Raw genomic sequence first — 23,393 nt, 5'->3', positions numbered from 1 at the left:
TCTCAAATTTAGAAGAGCTAAATCTACTAGAGAGTAGCTAGTAAATACTGAAATGGGAAATTTGAAATAAAGAAATGATGAACATGTAAAGCATGAAAGAATGGGGAGAGTATTCAAACAATAACGAATTCTATCACAAATGAGAGTAGACCATTAAAGAGGGTGCAAAACGGAATTTGTGGTGTATTGCTGACTTGCCCAAGGAGAAAAGAGGTGTAGAAGAAGTATGAAGCTAGCTATACATAAAGGATACTCCAGCACATAAGGACAAAAGGAAATAGAGATAACACTCAACATCATGATGGGGATGAGAGGGGTCTGAGCTACAGGGTGATTGACACAGTGGCATACAATTCAATAGGGTGTGACAGGGAAAATGTCCTTCGTAGGTTGGAATCCGGATACATAATAAAGTTGTACACGAAGGAATCTAACATGTTTGAATATGGTTGAGAATTTATTTGTAGATCTTTGATAATAAAGTGGAGGCCTACTATATTTGGATTAGATTTGAATTGGATCAGGAGCCATGACTTACAGTTTTTAATGGGTTTTTTTCAGATAGGAAGGTGAAGGATAAACCAGATTGATTGACCACACAAGCATTAACAAAGGACAGTAAGAATCGTAATCAACTAATGTAATCAGAATATAATTTTAGATAATGAGTTACCCCACTGGGGCAATAACGTGGAAGGTGTAATTTTGTACAATTACTTTAGTTAAGAAATTGAATATTAATTATTATATATGCAATTATTGATGATATACCACAATTATGTAATGTATTTGATTAGCAATTCTTATTACAAATGGCTAATCATTTTAGTTCATGTAAAAAATTGTTTTTGAGTTAAGCAGACATAGTGGCCACGACTTGCGACCACCAACTGAGATGTTTTAAGTCTGTTTTCTATGTTCATGAAAAGAGCATGTATCACAAAGAGTTTGGATATAAAGTGGTGTTAGAAGATGACGCCCATTGGTTGTTAGAAGATCTACATAAGCAGCCGAAATGCAGCAGGTTCCATAATGCTTTTATTACAATAAATACATGGAGCATCAACCTTTTATTTATAAGAAAAGTTGTGTGTGTGTGTATGTATGTATGTGTGTGTGTGTGTGTGTGTGTATGTATATATATATATATATATATATATATATATATATATATATATATATATTCAAGATAGGATTTCTTTTAGTCTTTCAAAAGAAGTCATCCGGCACTCAGGCATGGAAATCTTTAAATTTAGGCTTTTATTAGTATTTTAGCATACATCAACGCGTTTCGGGAGTCATGCTCCCTTGATCACGATGTTTACGCCGCCATTCGATACTTACATAAATACACATGTAAAGTACTAAACATTGTAAAAGGACCAAAAAGGACTACATACATTGCCTTGTTAAAAGCGCGGCCATTTTAGCACTTGCAAATTACAAGAAACTCTTGTGCACTTTTCAATGCGTAATTAATATCTGTTCTGGCGCAAGCCTTCAAAGACAGCATATTAAATATAAATAATCCACTTTGAAAATTGTAAGTACAATTCTAACATCATTTACTGTTGTGTGGGCAATAGAAAACTTTCTTTTTCATTATTTTTCTCGGCCAGTGCCTTTAAACCATTGTAGCCCAAACACTTTTTATAAAAGAGGAATATTTACCACTTTTCTTGACTTTTTACACAGACTGCATTCTCTATTCATTATTACGATTCAGGCCGCAGGCAACAAATTCTCTCGTCCATCATAGTTTGTGTTGTGGCTAAATTCAATAAATTCTATTGGAATGTAAAAATAATTGCTGCTAGCGCCTTTCTTTTAGAACCACCTCACTGATTCGTTACAAAGTGCAAGTGCTTAATTGCAGATAATACTGGTCCCTTACTTCAAACAACTCTTCTATAGAGTACATTCGACCCACAATTAAAGTGCTAGTGCTTGAGTATATTAAAACCATAATATACTTCCCTTTATCTGTAAACAATCCACTCTTATTCCAGATCTATATGTAAACAATATTCATCTCTTATTGCACATCTATTTGTAAACAATAATAATATCTTACTGTAAACAACCACTCTTTATATTGCACAAAATCTTATCAAAAATCGAAAAGTGCTAGTGCAGGAAGGTGCTAATTCTTGGATCCATTCAATATCCAAAAAAGTGCAAATGCCTAACCAACAACCTAAAAACAATAATAGTTTTTTATAAACAATATACTAATATTGCACATCAAAATACTAAAAAGAGACGAAAACAGTGGTATCAGTACAGCAGCAATTAAAACAACGAGGACACTAATTACTACATTCCATTCTCATAGAAGCCACAACATGATTCCCAGTTATATTATCACACATGTATTAAGGAAAGCATACAGAAAAGGGAGGAATTTGATTTAAAAAACCTTTTCTTTTCGTTAAAATTAGTTCTAATCATTCATTATTTACCTATACAGTTTTGGTACGCTCGAGGTTACTTGGTCATCATCTGAGTAATTGCATAATTAAGTTAAACAAGTATACAAATCCTCTTCCACATTCAATCCCTGTGGTTCCTTACTGTTGAACTCTAGGATAAAATAAGTTTCCAGTTTTCTAAGTTCTCCCTTTCTATTGCCTCCCCTCTTTCTCTTTGCGACCTCCGCAATACATGAGTATTGGAGGCCTTTGGGGTCACATTGATGATGTAACTCGAAGTGTCGAGCCACAGGGTAGGATCTGTCTCGATTAATGATAGCACGTCTGTGCTGCAAAGTTCGTTATATATTTTTTATTTTATTTTTTATGAAGAAAACAAAGGTTAAAGCTTAGTTGTAGTTAGGAAAACTTATTTTCCCTATGCAAACCACACAAACTTTAAAAATTCTAAAGTTATAGTTATAACTTTCATTTACAATTTATCCACCACCTTCAAATTATTATAAGTTACGGACATCGTTACACGCCAGCTCTCTATCCAGACAACACTAACTATAACTCGCCACTCTATCAGGCACTGTGCTGTGACAAATAATGTAATTTGAGAAGTAATAAGTGATGTTATGAATGATATGATTTCACATTATCTAAGTGATGTAGTAGACAAGGATATAAACAGCGCATGGAAAAAGCCTGAGTTATAGTTAATGTAGTGTGGCGAGTTTGGTGGCAACTGCTTTCGGAGGTTCGTGACAGTAATTTGAGTGTGGTGCATAAATTGAAGTTACAACTATAACTTTACCATTTTTAATGTTTGTGTATTTTATGTTGGGTTTGTATAGAAAGAATACCCAAGGTATTTCTAACTATAAATTATCCTCAACCTGTGTTTTTTTCATTGTATGTTATTGGTTTTTCTTTTTTTTAATAAAAAAGTGTTTCAAATCACAGTGTGGAGTGTCATAAAGTGGGAGATAGTACAGTATATTGAAGGAAATTGTGGTAGAGTCTAGTGTCATAGAGTGGAGTATTGTAGAGTGGATTGCAGTGAAGCTGAATAGAGAGGAATGACATAGCATACAGTGGAGGAAAGTGTTATACAGTGCAGTGGTGTGTTGTATCGAGGAGTATCAGAGATGAGTGGCATGTTGTACAATTTAGTGGAGTGTCGAACAGTAGTGCAGAGTGTTGTACAGAGGAGTGTTGTTGACTGGAGCGTCATAAATTGGAGTGTGCTGGAGTGGAGTGTCATTGAGTAGAGTGGCAAAGAGTGTAGCAGAGCTTTGTAGAATGTGGTGGTATAGAGTGGAGTTCAGTGTTGAGTGTAGTGTTGTGCATTGGAGTGGCGGAGAGTCTCGTACAGTGTAGTGATGTACAGTGGAGTATCATTTGTGAGAATACATTGTATGCTAGTGTGGCGAGTTATAGTTATTGTTGTCTGGTTAGAAAGCTGAAGAGAGGGAGTAACAAGGTTTGCTACTTATAATAATTTGAAGGTGCTGAATAAATTATGAATGAAAGTTATAACTTAAAAAAATGTTCACGGTTTTTGTGGTTTAAACTTGGTTGTTATAGAGGACATAAGTTTTACTAACTATAACTAAGCTTTAACCTTTGGTTTCTTTAATTGAATTTCAATGTTTGTTTTAAATTTATAATAAAAATGTTTCAAATCGTAGAGAACAGTGTGACAAGTGGAGAGTTATGAGTGTAGTACAGTACAATAGAGAAGAGTGTTGTAAAGTCTGTTGCCATAGACTGGAGTATTGTAGATTAGAATGGAGTGGAGTAGGATACAGCGTAGTAGTGTATTATACAGTGTAATAGTGGTATATAATGTAGTGGCATGGTGTCTCATATAGTGGAGTCCAGTATCATAGACTGGAGCAGCAGGTTGTGCAGTTGTTTGGCGTGTTCGCAGTAGAGTAGGGTGTCCTAGACTGTCATAGAGTGGAGTAGAGTGTCATACAGTGGAGTATCATCAAGTTTAGCGTCGTAGAGTACAGTGGAGGAGAGTGTTGTGGAGTGCTGTGCCAGATAGTGGAGTAGTGTTTCGTAGAGAGAAGTTGAGTGGGGTGTCATCGAGTGTCAAACAGTGTAGTACAGTGGTGTAGAGTGGATAGACATAGAGGGTAGTACAGTGTTACAGAGTAGAGGTACATGCATTGGAGTACAGTGTCGGACAGTGGAGTGGAGTATTGTACAGTGACGTAGAGTGTGATAAAGTGTAGTATACTGGAGTATACTGGAGTGGGTTGTGTAGAGTGAAGTAAAGTGTCAGAGTGGAATGGCGTATTGTGAACTATAATGGCATGAAGCACAGAAGAGTGGAATGGCATAGCATACAGTCGAGTAAAATGTGGGGTGTCATAAAGTGATGTAAACTACAGCAGAGTGGCAAATAGCCTACTTGATTTTTGTAGAGTGGAGTGGTGTATAGTACAGTGTTATAGAGTGTGGTAGAGTGGATTGGCATACAGTGTTATAGAGTACAATGGCACAGAGTGGGGTAGAGTGGAGTGGTGTACAGTGGAGTAGTAGAATGGAGTACTATGTCAAAGTACATTGCATTCAAGTGGAATGAAATGGCATACAACGAGTTGTGTTCAGTGTTGTATAGGAGTATTGTAGAGTGTTTTACAATGGCATACATTATAGTACAGTGTTGAACAGTGGAGTGAAGGGGAAAGACAGGAGTAAAGTGTTGGAGAGTGGCATACAGTGTAGTGGAGTGTTGTAGAGTGGAATTGCATAGAGTACAGAAGTGTAGCTGTGTAGAGTGCATTGTTGTATTGTAGCATAGAGTGCAGTAAAGTCTCGCTCACTAGAGTAGAAGAGTGGTGTAATGTACTGTGAAGTAAAGTACAATACAGAGTATCGGTGTGTATTAGAGTAGGGTGGCGTGGAGTGACTGGCGTAGCATAGGTAGTAAACTGTTATAATTTGGAGTGGGGCATCATACAGCAGAGTGGAGTGCTGTGTCCTCTAGAAAATAATCGTATAGTGGAATCGTATAGTGGAATATAGTGCTGTACATTGGAGTGTACGGGGATAGAGTGAAGTAGGATGTTGAAGAGAGCCATGAAGTGTGTCAGACTTTTATAGAATGGAGTTACATAGAGTGGAGGAGAGTGTCTTTCAATAGAGCGTCATAGAGTGGTGTGACGTAGACTGTAGTGGCGTAGAGTGGATTGCTGTAAAGTGGAGTAGCATACATTGGAATACTCTACGGTGAAGTGTAGAAGAGTTGAGTAGCGTGGAGTGATGTACATTGGATTAACATAGAGTGGGGTGGCATACATTGAAGTGGCGTAGCGTAGAGTCAAGGAAACGTATGTAAATTGAAGTAGCATCTCATACAGTGGTGTGGAGTGCTGTGTCGAAAAGTGTTGGAAACTGTTGTAGAGTGGAATACAGTGTAGTACAATAGAGTGTATGGGCATAGAGTCCATTGCAAATTTGGACAGTGGAATTTATAGGGACAGAGTAGAGTCGCATAGAGTAGTAGAGTTTTGCAGAGTGGAGTTATATAAACTGGAGGAGAGTACACCAGAGTAGCGTACAGTGGAGTGGAGTGGAATAGTTTAGATTGGAGTGTCGTAGATTGTAATAGTGTATAGTGTAGTAGAGTGGAGTAGCATAGAGTGTAATAGAGTATAGTGTAGTAGCAAATAGTGGATTGGCGTACAGTGAACTGGTTTAGACTGGAGTGGTGTATTTTGGGTGGGATAGAGTGTAATAGCATACAGTAGAAAGGCAAAGACCAAAGTTTCGTGCAGTGTAATAGCGTAGAATACAGTGGCGTACAGTGGAATAGCGTAGCGTAGAGTGGAGAGGAGCAGCGTGTAGTGTAGTGGTGTAGACTGGAGTAGGGTACAGTGGAATATAATAGTGTAGGAAAGTGCAATAAAATAGTGTAGGAAAGTGCCCCTTTTTGACTGGTTACCTCCCCATATTTTGCCTGACACCTGATGCAACCTGACTTGATGTGCCCTGGGTCCCTGCCATTCAGATTCCCAGTGTTGTAATTTGGCAGTGATCGGGGTCAGCATCTAGCTGAAGCCATCTTGGATTTGGCAGCCATTTTGTATGCCATGGGCTACCACGTGCTTACCATGTGCTCTGTCCTACCTTTCTATTGTTTGCTCTTGTACTCTGTTCAGTGACAAGGTATATTTAGCCTCTTCTGCTTTGCACATGCTCAGTTGAGCTTGCAGCTGTCTATGCAGCTGCTAGTAGTCTGTAACTGTCAGGATGTGTTGACTAGAATTAGCAACTGTTAGCTCCTCCCACTTGTTGTTTGTGCATTTTCTATATGACCTTATATGTACCTAAAAACCTTCTTTCTGTACTTGTACCGCCTTCTTTTGAGCCCCTGTGTGGGTATAAAAGGACCATGCACCTACTGTTCAGTGTGCTACTTCATACATTACCGAAGGGTGTTGTGTGAATGTAGATCCACCTCATGAGGTTAATAATCATTGTATTTTATATTCAAGTTTCCGTGCCAACTTCTTCCTATTGGTCTAAGGACTTTGTGCAGAGAAGGGCGAACCCCTAGCACTGGTAGGCCTAGCTGAGGCTCACCACGACACCAGGGCCTGTGTTCTTTCCCAAGACTGTACCTTTGAATCCACAATTGGCACATCCCTGGCCACAGGTAAGCCCCTTGTAAAAGGTACCATGGGTACCAAGGGCACTTTGACCAGGGAAGACCCTTAAGGGATGCAGCACATATTGTGCAACCCTAATAAGCCCTGCACCTTAACACACACATTATGCCACTTCAGGCTGTTTGTTTTGTTGCAGAGAAAAGTGAAGAGTCAACATGGCACAAATCCCTGTGTGCCTAGAGTCTGGACAGATCAAACTATGCAGGGGTACGCGCCAGGGGTGCCTGCTCTCTCCGTTACAGTTTGCGGTGGTTATGGAGCCTCTGGCTGTGGCCTTGCGTGAGAAGCTGGGAGAGTGGGGGTCCAGCTGGGTGACACTAATGTGGTATCCCTGTATGCTGATGACACCTTGGTTTACCTCCGTCAGCCGGAGAGATCAGTCTCATTGCTACTTGCGGAGCTGTGAGGATTTGGTGAGGTGTCTGGCCTCCCGATTAATCTGGTAAAATCCAAACTAATCACCATTGGGAAGTTAGCGGGTGAATCCCAGACAGAACTCCCTAAAGTTGAACTAACATGGGTGGGTGAGGATGAGAGATATCTGGGTATTCAGTTAGCAAACTCACCATCTAGGTACTTGGATCTCAACATTGGCTGAGTGATCAAGGATCTGAGGCCCTGTTAGGTTCTGGCAGGATTTGCCTTTATCTCTCATGTGCTGAGTTGCTATAATCAAAATGATTGTACTTTCTAGGTGCTTGTACACTATGCAACAAGCACTCTATCTTATTCCCGGTCATATTTACGAACCCTAATCAACTTCTCACAGCCCTTCTATGAGGTAACAGATGGAAACGAGTTAAGGCTAACGACATTGCAGAGGACATGGAACTGGGGAGGATTGGAAGTTACTTGCTTAGAGCTATATTACATGGCATCCCAACTACAGCATGCGGTGTATTGGATGGATACTGATGATAATTGGGAGATGAATGTCCTGTCGGGTGCACATGACAGATACACACCACCAGAATTATTAATGCTTGGGAGAGGAGCCCCTCCCCCCGCCCCCATTTTCCATATATTATATTTCATGTAACAGAGATCTGGGAATTGGTGGTCCGAAGGGTGATCCAACACGCGCCATATGCGCCCGATACACCTCTGTGGGCACTATGACTCTTTGCCTGTATAGCAGACTCTTTGTCCTAAAGAGGTGGAAGGAGGGGGGCTGCCATAGACTGGGAGTCCTCTATACGGATGGTAAATTTTCGACACAGGACTGAGCAGCCGAGGCCTTTAATTTAGGGCTGCGGTAATTTCTCCAATACGAGAAAATCTCTAGTATGACACAAGGAATTTGGGCTGGGTTTCCCGAAGATCCCCCTATCACCAATACATTAAAAGTAATGTTATACATGGCACAGGGTGGACGATTGGTCTCGCATATATATATATAGAGCCCTGAGGGACGACATGCCTGGGGGCGTCCTACCAGTAAAGTACAGGTGGGAGGCTGGTCTGGAAACCCCACTATTGGATAAAGAGTGGGAAAGAGTGCAGGAGGGTGTCCGCGCCGTTTGCTCCAATGCACGATTTAAACTCCTCCAATATAACTTAGTACCCCAGGTTTATCTTGCTCCGCGTACACTACATACAACTTATCCTACTCGGAGTGCTGAATGTCAGGCACAAGTGGCGGAATTCATTCATATGGTTTAGATATGCCCTATGTTGGACCCCTATTGGGACGAGGTACTGACACATCTTTGGAGAGCCATGGAATCGGAAGATATCAAACGAACTCTGACAAGTAATACAGGTGTTCCTACCTAGCCCTAAAGGTAGGAAATCAAGCAGGTGCTTTCTCTCATTGGGGCTCCTAATAGCAAGAAGACGCATTGTCATAGCATGGCTCAGACCCAGGCTACCGCAGGTGGTAGACTGGATGAAAGACGTGCAAATGAGCAACAGCAGAAAGTGTACGTATGCAGAGGGTACTTAAAGGTGAAAAAGTGGAAGAGGACCTGCGAACATGGTCTCAAATGCTGGTAGACCTTAGGGATGACCGCGAGCCGAGAACACAGGTCTCTGAAATCACAGGAAATTGTGCGTTACAGTAGAGTAAGAAGAAGATATGTCACAGGTTAGCATGAAATGCTGAGAACAGGATATAATAACCATGTGTATAATAATATTGGAACCATGACTCAATGTTTGGGAGCGGAAGACAAAGGGGGGGATGGTGGGAGTTTAAAAGTTGGCAAAACTCATGTGGACATTATGCAAGAACTGAATATGTATGTTATTCTGGTGGGAATAATGGGTGAATAAGAATCTATTCTTCCCATGATAGAGCCCTTTGCTGTGTAAGATCAGATAAATGTGAGAAACCTGTAACAAATGCAAATTCAACCACAACTACATTCCCTTAAGAAGCATATTTTACTTACCTGCGCCAAGTCCTGCTTTGTTCTAAAAATAATGCCTTTTTTTATACTTACCCAATTGGTCTGGATTCTGTCTCTGAGTTTGTGTATCAGTCTTTGATTGAGTGAATACAATTAATGCTTAACACACCCTCTTGATAAGCCTAACGGCTTGCCCACACTGCCACAAAGAGAGTTGTTAATACTTACCTAATTGAGCCTCTGCTATACCGCTGGGGACTCCTTGGACTATGTGCACACTATACCTCATTTTGATGTAGTATATACAGAGCCAGCTTCCTACAAATAGCATATAGTGGAGTGGCATCCAACAGACTAGCATAGAGTGTAGTGGTGTACACTGGAGTGGTGTAGAGAAGAGTGGCATATAGTGGAATAGCATAGAGTAGAGTTGTGTACAGTAGAGTGGCATAGCCTGGAATATCCTGGAATAGCATATAGTGCAGTGGTGTACAGTAGACTGGAATAGTGTACACTGGAATGGGTAGACTGGAATAGCATACAGTGGAGCGGCGTCCAATGGAATAATGTAGAATGGAGTGGGGTAGAGTGGAATAGCATACAGTAGAGTGGCAAACATTAGAATGGTATGGTGTAGAATGGAAAGCATATACTGGAGTAGCGTATAGTGGAGTGGCATACAGTGGAGTGCCATACGCTGAAGAGGCGTAGAGTGGAGTTGCATACAGTATAATAGCGTATAGTGGAGTGACTTAGAGTGAAGTTGTGTACAGTATAATAGCGTAGAGTTAAGTGGTGTAAAGCTGAGTGTTGTACAGCGGATTGGCGTAGAGTGATAGTGTATAGTGGAGTAGTGTAACTTGGAATGGCGTAGACTAGAGGGGCGTACGGTAGCATGGGTTAGAGTGTAATACCATACAGTGGAGTGACGTACATTGGATTGGGGTCCAATCGAACAGCGTAGAATGAAGTGGCACGTAGAGTGGGTTGCCATAAACTGGAGTGGAGTAGAGTACAGTGGAGTGGCACACAGAATAATGTACAGTGGAGTGTTCTTGATTGGCATACAATGGAATAGAGTGGAGTGGAGTACATTAGAACGACATAGAGTGTAATAGCATATAGTGGAGTGGCGTCCAGTGGAGTGATGTACAGTGGCATTGAGTACATTGTAATAGCATAGAGTGGAGTGGAGTGGCGTAGAGGGGAATAACGTATAGTGAAGTGGCTACAGTGGAGTGGCATATGGATGTATGTGAAATTTATCAGCAATTTAGATTATGGTGTGCAGACTTGTTGGGCCATTTTGATTTTGTGAGCCAGACAGCATGCAAAGAAAACTTTGTAGATTAAGATTCAGTTTATATGTTATGTATTTGTTTATAGGTTTCCATTAGCATGTGACCATAAATAGATATCTGAGTTGTTCATTTAGTAAATCTGAAATTTTACATATGCAGTCTAGTTTATTTTATGGGCTTCCTTGCTACTTTTAGTAGTATTGTGCTACAAAATATCACTAAGCTGAAAAACCTTATAACTTAAATACTAATTGTACCTACCTGCAGTATCCAAAGAATAATCAGTGCACCCTGATGTCTAATGCTGCCAAATTTCAGCCAACTCCAACTGGTCATTTTGGCACTATGCAAAATACAAAAGTCTATGTGAAATGCATTGGATTTCAAGCCTGCTTTTGGATCCCCCTTTTCTTGTCACCTCCTTAACCAAACACCGCAAAACTTTCCGTCCTCTGACAATGAAATGGGGGGCGACAGATCATTTGTCAAATTGGTGCAAAGTTAAGGGATAAAAATCAAAAATGTTCCTGTTCTCTGTTGGCCCTAACATTACAGAGTGGCTACCGCCACCCTGTAATAAATACATATATAAATTATTATATATAACTTTCACATGCAGTAAGGAGGCCACTTCTGATTAAAATTCCAAGAGGAACATACCATAACCAAATAGCACAGAAACTAACTTGGTGAAAACGTCTACTGGCACCAGTTCACTGTGGAACCAGCTACCCAGGTCTTACCTCCAAACCACATAACTTCAGGACAACATTGAACAAGCATTGACAAAGCAAGTAGGTCTGGCTTTTTGTTAGGGGAAGTATTTAGTAATTGTCTGGTCACGGTGTGTGTTTTATTTTGAGCTGTTATTGTAAGAAAATAACATGACAAAGCAACATCTTCACTGCACCAATATGGAACTGAAATGATGGCCATTTGCTGAAGACTTCATTAGCAAAGCTAGACTATGTTCTCACAGAACAGTGCTATGAAAAGGAGTAAATAGATGAAGCTTGCACTGTAAGTGGTGAAATTAAAAGACATGCACAGCAAAATATAGAGTAGTAGATACTTTTTTTTAGACTGCTTCCTACTCATTTACCACCTGATATGAATCATACCAGCAATGTAAGGAATTGTGTATTGTTGAAGAAACACTGTTTGGTGAAAATGTGATCCAAAAGACAGTGAATGAAATATAGTGTTGTGAATAAATGGCATTAGCATACTGCAGGAGGTTGGATCTGGTACATGGTTCCCACTGTCTCTCTACATCTGGCATTATTGGAGGCACGGTGTCTTATGCCATTCCATCTACATGTTAACATGGTAGCAAACTGAAACAAATACATGAGCAATTGCCCTTAGTGAGCAACACGGTACTTTTATGTCGGACTAAGGAATCCAAACAGCACCCGATTTCTAAACCTAAATCAGCAATTAAACAGTGGTTGCACTAGCAAAGTAAAGGCATATGAACGCTTTCACTGGCTCTCAAGTGCAAGATGTAAGATTGTAAGAAAATAACATGACGAAGCAACATCTTCACTGCACCAATATGGAACTGAAATGATGGCCATTTGCTGAAGACGTCATTAGCAAAGGTAGACTATGTTCTCACAGAATAGTGCTATGAAAAGGAGTAAATAGATGAAGCTTGCATTGTAAGTGGTGAAATTAAAAGACATGCACAGCAAAATATAGAGTAGTAGATACTTTTTTTTAAACTGCTTCCTACTCATTTACCACCTGATATGAATCATACCAGCAATGTAAGGAATTGTGTATTGTTGAAGAAACACTGTTTGGTGAAAATGTGATCCAAAAGACAGTGAATGAAATATAGTGTTGTGAATAAATGGCATTAGCATACTGCAGGAGGTTGGATCTGATACAGGGTTCCCACTGTCTCTCTACATCTGGCATTATTGGAGGCACGGTGTCTTAATATGCAAGGCTATGTGTTTTTTGTGTCAAAGTTTGAATAAAAGGTGAACTTATAGGACATAGCATACAGCTAAACAGCAAATAATTGTGTTCAAGTGGCAAATGAGAAAAAATCTACAAAAAAGCAAGTGTAGGTAGAAACAAGCAAAAGAAGGACAGATGAGGTATAAGGCCCTCACCACTTAAATTAATCTATTGGGAAAGGATGGCAGTACATTTGGCAAGATAGCAGACTTGCAATAAAAATATCACAATCATAGTTGTTAATAGTGAATGCTGCAAGTTTAATACAATACCTTGAGTCATATGCAGATGAACTGAGATGTTCTATCATAAGCAACACCTACAGTGGAACAGGCAGCAAAATAGTATCCGATCTATCCCAAAGAATTAAATGGAAATGAAAAAGCTCATGGGTTTGGGTAGTAATTGAATTTTGAAGTTAATGTGCTACATGTTGTAAGAGAAGTTTCTTTACATTTACATTATGATGTAATTTGTATTTGTATTTGTATTTATTATTTATAACGCGCAACTGTCACCCTACGGGTATCCTGGCGCCAACAGAAAATAGTCAGATGGAAACAACAATACACTGGCTGTCATGTCATACAAAAAAAAAAACGCCTGGACTGTTAGATGGACTCAAGAAGAATCAAACTTTGACGAACAACCATGTTTTCAGGCTCTTTCTGAACCCCAACAATGTGTCCATTTGCCTGATATTCTGGGGGAGCTCGTTCCACAGCCTAGATGCAGAAGTGCAGAAAGCTCTGCCTCCCATCCTCGATCTCCTAATCCTGGTAGGTGCTGCCAGACCCAGGCTAGAGGAGCGCAGGGACCTTGTAGGCTTATACCAGGAGAGCCTTTCCTGTAAGGGAATAGGTCCCATGTTGTGCAGGGCTCTATACACCATACATAGGGACTTAAAAGCGACTCTGCTCCCGATTGGCAGCCAATGTAAATCTCTAGGCGCCAACGTAGTGGAAGAACTACGAGGTCTATTGAGAGCCAGCTTACCCGCTATGGACTGGACCCTCTGGAGCCCCTGTAGGATGTATGAGGGGGCCCCTAGATATAGAGAGTTACAATAGTCCAGTCTGGCCATGATCACACTCCTGACCACTAGCGGTCTAGACTCATCAGGCAAAAGGGGCAAAATCTGTCTGAGTGCTTTCAGCAATCCAAAACAGACACTGATGGTTTTATTGGTCTGGGAGGTCATTTGGAGATCCGCATCAAACAGTATCCCTAAGTTACGCACGGTCTTCACTGGGATGCAAGGATCCGCTCCCGGCGCAAGCCTGATCTCGCAAGAAGGTTGGTGACTCAGTTTGGCTGACGAACAATAAACCACCTCCGTCTTCCCTCCGGTGAATTGGAGGGAATTTATTTTCAGCCACCTGGAGACCCTACTCATGCAGTCCTGAAAGGTCTCCATGGTCACTGCCTGTCTACCTTCTAGGGAGAACACCAATTGGGTGTCATCGGCGTAGTTTATCAAATCAATTCCATAGGATTTGATCATGGGGATCAGACGCTGCAAATAAAGATTAAAAAGAATAGGGCTGATCGAGGAGCCCTGAGGAACTCCATGACAGACCTTAGACTTGGAAGATGAGAAGGGTGCTAAGGTCACCACCTGTTGTCTGTCTGTTAGGTAAGACTGTATCCACCTCAGGGCCTTGCCCTTCACGCCCAGTTTTTCCAATCTACTTAACAGAACCGCATGGCTAACCGTATCGAATGCGGCCGACATATCCAACAGCACCAGGACTGAGGAATTGCCATTGTCGGCTCGCATTCGAAGGGTGTCCAGCATGGTTGCCAATGCAGTTTCTGTTCCGTGGCCTGGGCGGAAGCCAAATTGGTCCCTGTCCAATAGGCCATTGTCTTCCAGATATCCTGACAGGGACTTACTAACCACCTTTTCCACTATTTTTATCGGGTAGGGCAGGAGAGATATGGGCCTGAAGTGCGCCGGAATAGTAGGGTCCAGCGAAGGCTTTTTAAGCAAGGGGGTAACCACTGCCTGCTTCCATGCTTCCGATTCAAAAAGGGGGTGGTGATGGACAGAGTATCTGAGTTAATCAGAACACTCCTATCCAGTCAAGAGATCAGGGCTTGATCCATCACCGTTTTTTAGCTCACTGCACCATCCCAGTTCAGAACCTGGCTATATGCAAATTAGTCTGTCCCTGGCCCAGTGCATCATGGGAACAGGGCAGACCAAACTACCAAGCCAATTCTTCACTGGAAAGGAAACAAGCTTCCGGGGACCGGTTTCTGGCATTACAGCCGTCTTCGGCCCGGCTTGCTTGAATCCTGATGGTGCAGTGAGCAAGGGACTCACATCTGAGCATACCCTTCCACGCTTGTGGTGGCCAAAACGATTCAAAAAGGGGGTGGTGATGGACAGAGTATCTGAGTTAATCAGAACACTCCTACCCAGTCAAGAGATCAGGGCTTGATCCATCACCGTTTTTTAGCTCACTGCACCATCCCAGTTCAGAACCTGGCTATATGCAAATTAGTCTGTCCCTGGCCCAGTGCATCATGGGAACAGGGCAGACCAAACTACCAAGCCAATTCTTCACTGGAAAGGAAACAAGCTTCCGGGGACCGGTTTCTGGCATTACAGCCGTCTTCGGCCAGGCTTGCTTGAATCCTGATGGTGCAGTGAGCAAGGGACTCACATCTGAGCATACCCTCCCACGCTTGTGGTGGCCAAAACGATTCAAAAAGGGGGTGGTGATGGACAGAGTATCTGAGTTAATCAGAACACTCCTACCCAGTCAAGAGATCAGGGCTTGATCCATCACCGTTTTTTAGCTCACTGCACCATCCCAGTTCAGAACCTGGCTATATGCAAATTAGTCTGTCCCTGGCCCAGTGCATCATGGGAACAGGGCAGACCAAACTACCAAGCCAATTCTTCACTGGAAAGGAAACAAGCTTCCGGGGACCGGTTTCTGGCATTACAGCCGTCTTCGGCCCGGCTTGCTTGAATCCTGATGGTGCAGTGAGCAAGGGACTCACATCTGAGCATACCCTTCCACGCTTGTGGTGGCCAAAATGATTCAAAAAGGGGGTGGTGATGGGCAGAGTATCTGAGTTAATCAGAACACTCCTACCCAGTCAAGAGATCAGGGCTTGATCCATCACCGTTTTTTAGCTCACTGCACCATCCCAGTTCAGAACCTGGCTATATGCAAATTAGTCTGTCCCTGGCCCAGTGCATCATGGGAACAGGGCAGACCAAACTACCAAGCCAATTCTTCACTGGAAAGGAAACCAGCTTCCGTGGACCGGTTTCTGGCATTACAGCCGTCTTCGGCCCGGCTTGCTTGAATCCTGATGGTGCAGTGAGCAAGGGACTCACATCTGAGCATACCCTTCCACGCTTGTGGTGGCCAAAACGATTCAAAAAGGGGGTGGTGATGGACAGAGTATCTGAGTTAATCAGAACACTCCTACCCAGTCAAGAGATCAGGGCTTGATCCATCACCGTTTTTTAGCTCACTGCACCATCCCAGTTCAGAACCTGGCTATATGCAAATTAGTCTGTCCCTGGCCCAGTGCATCATGGGAACAGGGCAGACCAAACTACCAAGCCAATTCTTCACTGGAAAGGAAACAAGCTTCCGGGGACCGGTTTCTGGCATTACAGCCATCTTCGGCCCGGCTTGCTTGAATCCTGATGGTGCAATGAGCAAGGGACTTCATGCTTCCGGCACTATGCCTTCCTCGAGGGATTGGCGACAGATCCGATGCATCCAAGGAAACAGCTCTGGCCCATATTCCTTCCAGATCCTATGCGGGAGGGGGTCTAGAGGCGACCCTGATGCCACATTATGGGCCAGACTATAAAAGAGCTCCTCTGTAAGAGGGGTGAAATCTTCCAACGATGACAATATTGCTAGAGATTCCTCTTCTTCTGTCTGTGCCACTACATCTTTGCAGCTGGTCCTTTCCTCCTTCAGCCCCCCCACAATGTTGGCAATCTTTTCCTCAAAATAGATCGCGATCTCATCGCATAGTTCTTGAGTTGCAACCACCTTATTACCCATACAGGTGGGGTGTGAGAGATCCCTTATGATATTAAAAAGGGTTTTAGTACTGTTAGGGGACTGAAGAATAGTAGTGGCATAGAAGAGTGCCTTATTTGGTATATAAATTTAATTACTTTGTGAATAGTAGATTTTTTAAAGAGGTTTCACAAGGGTAATGGAAATCTATAAATTAAAGAAAGTGTAGTTAGAAATAGTAGCATAATACAATAAAACAAAAACAAATTTTTGTAACACTTTAGAATGGTGTTTGTGCCAAAAATTAGATAGGAAAGTGTGTTTATTATGTTTAAAGAAGGTAAGTGTAGTGGAAAGTGCATTATCTGTGCAAACCTAATTATTTTAAACAGGATGGGTGTTAATTGTTATATATGTGCTAGTTTTTGTTAGAAAGATAATTGTATGAGTTTTCAAAGAACTATGAGGAAATAGCAATGGATCACGGACAAAAGGCAAGTTTGTACATCTTTGTGTACTTTATCAAATGACAACAGCAGTGGAGTATACATAAAAGGGCAGTATTTTTGTTCCATCTTTAAGGATGCCTCTGTGCTCACACACCCTAACATTGTGAACAAAAATATGCCACTCCATCTACATGTTAACATGGTCGCAAACTGAAACAAATACATGAGCAATAGCCCCTAGTGAGCAACACTGTACTTTTATGTCGGACTAAGGAATCCAAACAGCACCCGATTTCTAAACCTAAATCAGCAATTAAACAGTGGTTGCACTAGCAAAGTAAAGGCATATGAACGCTTACACTGGCTCTCAAGTGCAAGATGCAAGTTATGATGTACCTGCAGCTTCACAAAATGAATACTTGATGACCCTTTATTAAAACCTAGTGGGAACACAATTGGTACAATGTAACTATCGTCGAAATGCCATGGCCTTGATGGACACCAAATCCAACCAATAACATACTTTAAAATCATAAAAAAGCCAATGCCAGTGGCTGAAAAGAGCAGACCCAAAGCCCGCTCTTTATGCACTTCATATACTACGTTTTTGAAGAATTGATAACATCACTTCTTTCATTAGATAAGCTTTTTTTTATTGAAGTCCTTAATGAAAATACAAAATTATGAATAATATATAATCCATCGCCATTTCTTAAACTCATAGTATAGAGAAACATTTACATAAGCCTATCGAATAAAACAGAAGCTATACACCAAGCATTGTAACTAAGCAATTAATCACAGTATACACAAATATTATAATATTTATACAAACTACTGTCTCTTATAATAACAATAATTCCTCTCAAATTTATGAAAAAATTTCCCCCAGATCCTATCAAATCTTCTAACCCCTCCACCCGTAACGCATAGGTCCGCTCACTAGTTTTAACTCGTCTCATCTGTTCTGTGCGCCATTGTTGTAACAAGAGAGATCTAGCCACTGCCATAGCGATATATAGTAATTTAGCCATCTGGTCAGGTAAAAAAAGATCCGGGTCAAAGCCCTGCAGTATTAGATTCTCATTCACTGCGATCATGATATCACATTCGGTCTGACAATAAATAAAGATCTCTTCCCAAAATGTTCCAATCTTAGCACAATGAGCAATGACATGTGACCAGTTAGCTGGAGAGTGATGGGTACATCTAAAGCAGTGTGGAGAATAATTAGGATACATTTTAGAAATGGAAGCAGGTGTACGATAAAGTAACCATTTACTAAAAAATAACATTCTCCGCCAATTCGCCCCTCGTAATGTGCTGAAATTAAATCTATTAACAACTAACCAAACATTCAAAGGCATTGCCTGATTTTCCTGATCCTGCCATTTTTTAGTCACCTTCTGGCTAAGATCCAACTTCCTAATTTGGGCAAAATGGCGCTTCCAAACCCCCGGTTTTCTATCGGGTTCGTCAATTAAAAGTTAATTTATTAATTGGCTTTGTTGACCCAACCGAGTGATATCCAATTGGACAAAAACTTACACACAGTGTTGTATGACCCTAATAGAATAACATTTCTAGAAATTAATTGTGACATTTCCACCAGGGTAATCCATTTCCCATTTCTCAGAAAATCTGAAACTTTTGAAAATCCTGCCGCAGCCCAATTACCAGCTAGATCTAAGCATTGTGCAACCCCAATCAGTGGAAGAATGCTGGATAATAGAGTTGTTAAATTAATAATGGGAATAGAATATCTTTTAAACAGAGCCTGGCGTTTTTAGGAAAAAACATAATAATGACTTATAGCAGACTAATTTGGGGGATTTAAACACCTGCAAAGGGGCCTGTATCTGAGTTCCTTTACACATTAAATCAGTAAAGAAATGTATAAATAATTTTTTAGTATGAAGTTGACATTTAAATCTTGATAGATACTGTGCAAAATATGCATTATAATAGTCCCTAAGATTTGGCGGGGCGAGCCCTCCCTGATCCGAATCCTCATATAAAGTGCTTAGTGCAATACGAGGTGTTTTCTTTGCCCAAATAAAGGCTGTAAACATACTAGAGTAAAGAAAGAACCCGGCAGAAAACATGCAAGAGTTGAAAACAAAAAATGAAACAAGGGAAGAACAGACATTTTAATCAATGCCACTCGACCTAGAATAGTTAATCGTAAGAGTACCAACGTGAAAACAATGATTGAACTCTTCGAAGAAGGGGATCAAAATTCAGGTCATACAAATCCCTAACCGATGCCTGAGGAAAAAACTCCAAGATATCTCTTGGGCCGAGTATTAATACAAGAACGTATGTCGGGATGCAGCTCCAAAGCTTTACCCCCGCAAAGCAGTATTTCCGTTTTCTTTTTATTTATGCGATATCCCCCCAGGATTTCAAAGCTTCGAAAAGCTGAAATACTTTTGCTTGAACTCGCAATTCAGGTTTGATAATAAGCATGATGTCCTCTACATACAATTTTAATTTAGCCATTGATGGAATTGGGGTGAGAATTTCCGCACAGTTCCTCAATGCAATTGCCAAGGGCTCAATAAAAAAAGCAAAGAGGACTGGCGAAAGAGGGCACCCTTGTCTTGTACCTCGCTTAACTGAGACTGACGCAGCCATTGAGGTATTAATGATGACATTAGCTTTAGCATTGGTATACAAATTACGAATCACAGTTATGATTTTAACAGAATACAGAAGTGCCCCAAAATAATAAACAATGTCTCCCAAACCACCAAGTCAAAAGCCTTTTCGGCATCCAATAATAAAACCAAAGCAGAAATCCCTTGTGTATTAAATAATGAATATGCCACTCCAACTACATGTTAACATGGTAGCAAACTGAAACAAATACATGAGCAATGGCCCCTAGTGAGCAACACTGTACTTTCATGTCGGACTAAGGAATCCAAACAGCACCCGATTTCTAAACCTAAATCAGCAATTAAACAGTGGTTGCACTAGCAAAGTAAAGGCATATGAACGCTCACACTGGCTCTCAATTGCAAGATGCAAGTTATGATGTACCTGCAGCTTCACAAGATGAATACTTGATGACCCTTTATTAAAACCTAGTGGGAACACAATTGGTACAATGTAACTATTGCCAAAATGCCATGGCCTTGATGTACACCAAATCCAACCAATAACATTCTTTAAAATCATAAAAAAGCCAGTGCCAGTGGCTGAAAAGAGCAGACCCAAAGCCCGCTCTCTATGCACTTCATATACTACGTTTTTGAAGAATTGATAACATCACTTCTTTCATTAGATAAGCTTTTGTTGGCAGATCTAAAATGTACTTCTCACTCAACCAATCTAGCACAGCTAAATTACCTTCCTCATAATACTTTCTTATAAACTGACTATTTTTTTCTGAGTCTTGTTGCATTGCTATTCTCAATACCTACTTCCCTTTGTCCTTTTTGCCCTTCACTCTCTCTATATAGGCCCTTAGTGCTTCTTTGATTCTTCTATGTTGTATGGCCTTGAAACTAAATTCTGTTCTGGTAATTGTTAGTACTTTATAAATAAGGAAATATAATAAATATCATGTGCACCATGTCACAATTTTCCAATGTACTACATTCACGTTATCCCTGATATTATTTTGATGAGTTCCAAATGAACATGATAGCTATAAAGGCATATAGCTTAAATCATCTGAATTCCCATATTCAATTGCACAACGGGCATGTACATTTGTTCATTATTTCAGAATTGCAAATGTTTAAAATATGTATAACTACATTGACTCTGCTTTCAATTCACAGTGGTGCAAAGCCTGACACATTCACTTTGCATTCACAGACAAGAAGTAGACGAACATAGATGTTTTGTTTACATATGAACACATGCATTTTATTAATGTACATTTATATATGTAGAAATGATTGGATTTCCGCTCTGACCAAAATAGAGGTCTGATATAACAACACCTCGGGGGCCATCATGCACGACATTGAAGCACTTCCCATATATGATCAAAACAAAGGCAACACCCTTCCAACCACACACTTCACATTGTGTTGTATTGTGTCCATTCATGTAGGCAAGCATTTCATCGCCCTACATAGAAATTGCAAGTGTTATATAAATATTACAATACAATTAACTCAATGCATTGCAAAGGTGGATGACAGTTACATGGGTGGTGCTTCAGAGTCCGCGAAGAAGAATAGAGAGCTTGCTGTTATCACAGCCATTCACAATGTATGGCCTGACCACTGGAGTTGAGAAACAAATCCTCTGGATTCACTTATGTCCCAGCATGCCTACATCATTTGACTGCCTCAAATGATTGAATAATCTAACAGAATACCAGTTCTATCATACTGTTAGAAGTTGGGTTGTTGATTGACTGGGGTGTGAGCTCTGGTCATGCAGCAACCACAATCCTAGCCAGGGTAAGAGGCAGGCAAACCTTAAATTCACCTGTGATCAGACTGTAGTAGCTTGCGCAGACCAGTCAGACTAAACTTTGAAGGCAGTGTATAAAGTATTTGTGCAATCCTTCAAACTTGAAATCAGTGAAAACACAACACAAAATTATTCCACACCAGGTTAGAATAATATCTCTGACTTCATTAAATAAAACAATACCAAAATGACAAAAATCAAATTAGTAGAACCAGAAATATAGATTTTTTTTAAATAGGGCCAAAAAGTACAAAGTCACCATTTGGAGTATCTGGTCACGCCGGACAAAGACAAAGTCACAAATTCAGACAGACGCGATGGAGTGCTGGCCATCTGCAGGGACCCAGATAGGCCTTCTGGACAGAGTATCTAAAAATTCTGGTTGTGGAATGTTGCGTGGTCTGTGTTGAAGATGCATTGCACAGTCGAGGTGATGCGTCGCTTCTGAGATGCAACAAGGATGCAGTGCGAGGTTCTGTTGGGGCAACGTCAACAATCCTGCCAACAGGGTATGTGATGCGAAATCCTGTGTCGAGAATGCAGGGCACAGCAAAGGCGATATATTGGATCAAATGATTTTTGAAGCTGTGATGCTGAGTTTCAGCATTGTGCCGAGCCTGCCATTGATGAGTGAAGCAAGGAGCTTGTGCCTGGGAATTTCGACACGCAGTGACAGTTATGGATGTGATCCGTCAGTCCCAAGATATATGGGGCAGCAGCGAAGAGAGTCTTTTGCGACAGGTCCAATCCACACAGGAGTGGCGATGCATCGGTTGTGCTCAGGAATGCGCCACTCACCCGAGGAGAGACACATGTTCTGCTCGGGGATGCGTTGCTCAGGAGAGATGTATTTTTCTCTAACAAGCACCTTAGACCCACTTCCAGGAGTCCTAGCTGGGTCGGCACCACTTGGCAGGGTAGGCTTATAGACGCCACAGTCCAGGTGCAGGGGTCGGTAGCATGTTATGTCCCTGAGGCTTCAGATCAGGAGGGCAGCCAGCTAGCCTTTGGAGTCGCTGTGGATTCTGAGGTCAACGGATGCAGATCCAGTTCTTCTCACCCAGGCAAGAGGGCAGCAGATCAGCACAGCAAAGTAAGAGTCCAGCAGAGGAGCAGTCCTTCAGCAGCACAGCAATCCTTCCTTGCAGAGTACCCACAGGTCTAGAAGTTTACTGAAGTTTTGGTGTCTAAGGTCCAGTCTTTATTCCTAGTGGTGCCTTTGAACTGGGGGAGACTTCAAAGACATGCCTTTGAAGTGCACATAGATCTTCCTTTCCTGCCCTAGCTCCAGACTCACTACAGGGGGGTTTAAGCAACCCTTTGTGTGTGGGCAGGACATAGCCTATTCAGGTGTGAGGCTGTATTGGCCATCCTGCCAGAGATGGCCAATAGAGACACACATAGTGTGGTTGTCTAGGAGGAATACACGAAGCTCAACTGCCAACTACACCCAGTCATGTGATCAGAAACAGACTACAGGCACCAAATGGCTAAATCATCAACAATAAGGAACATAGGCGGGAATATTCAATCAGGTTGCCCTCCACTCATAATATCACTATATCAACAAATACCTGATTTTGCTCAGACACCTGATTTATGAGGATCCTATAGGCAGGGTAGTAATATCTCTGCCCCAAAGGCTAGCATCTAAAGAGTGTAATACAAAAAGGAGCAGAGAGGGAAGTACGGGTACCAATGGGATAGCCCTCCACTCAATTCAAATCAATACCAAAGAATCCCTGTACCCTGGACATAGATGAGTGTTCTTCTAG

The sequence above is a fragment of the Lissotriton helveticus genome, chromosome 4_1 (genome assembly GCF_964261635.1).
Source record: "Lissotriton helveticus chromosome 4_1, aLisHel1.1, whole genome shotgun sequence".
Taxonomy (NCBI): domain Eukaryota; kingdom Metazoa; phylum Chordata; class Amphibia; order Caudata; family Salamandridae; genus Lissotriton; species Lissotriton helveticus.
The sequence above is the reverse complement of the archived record's forward strand: the minus strand, read 5'-3'. Positions refer to the sequence as shown.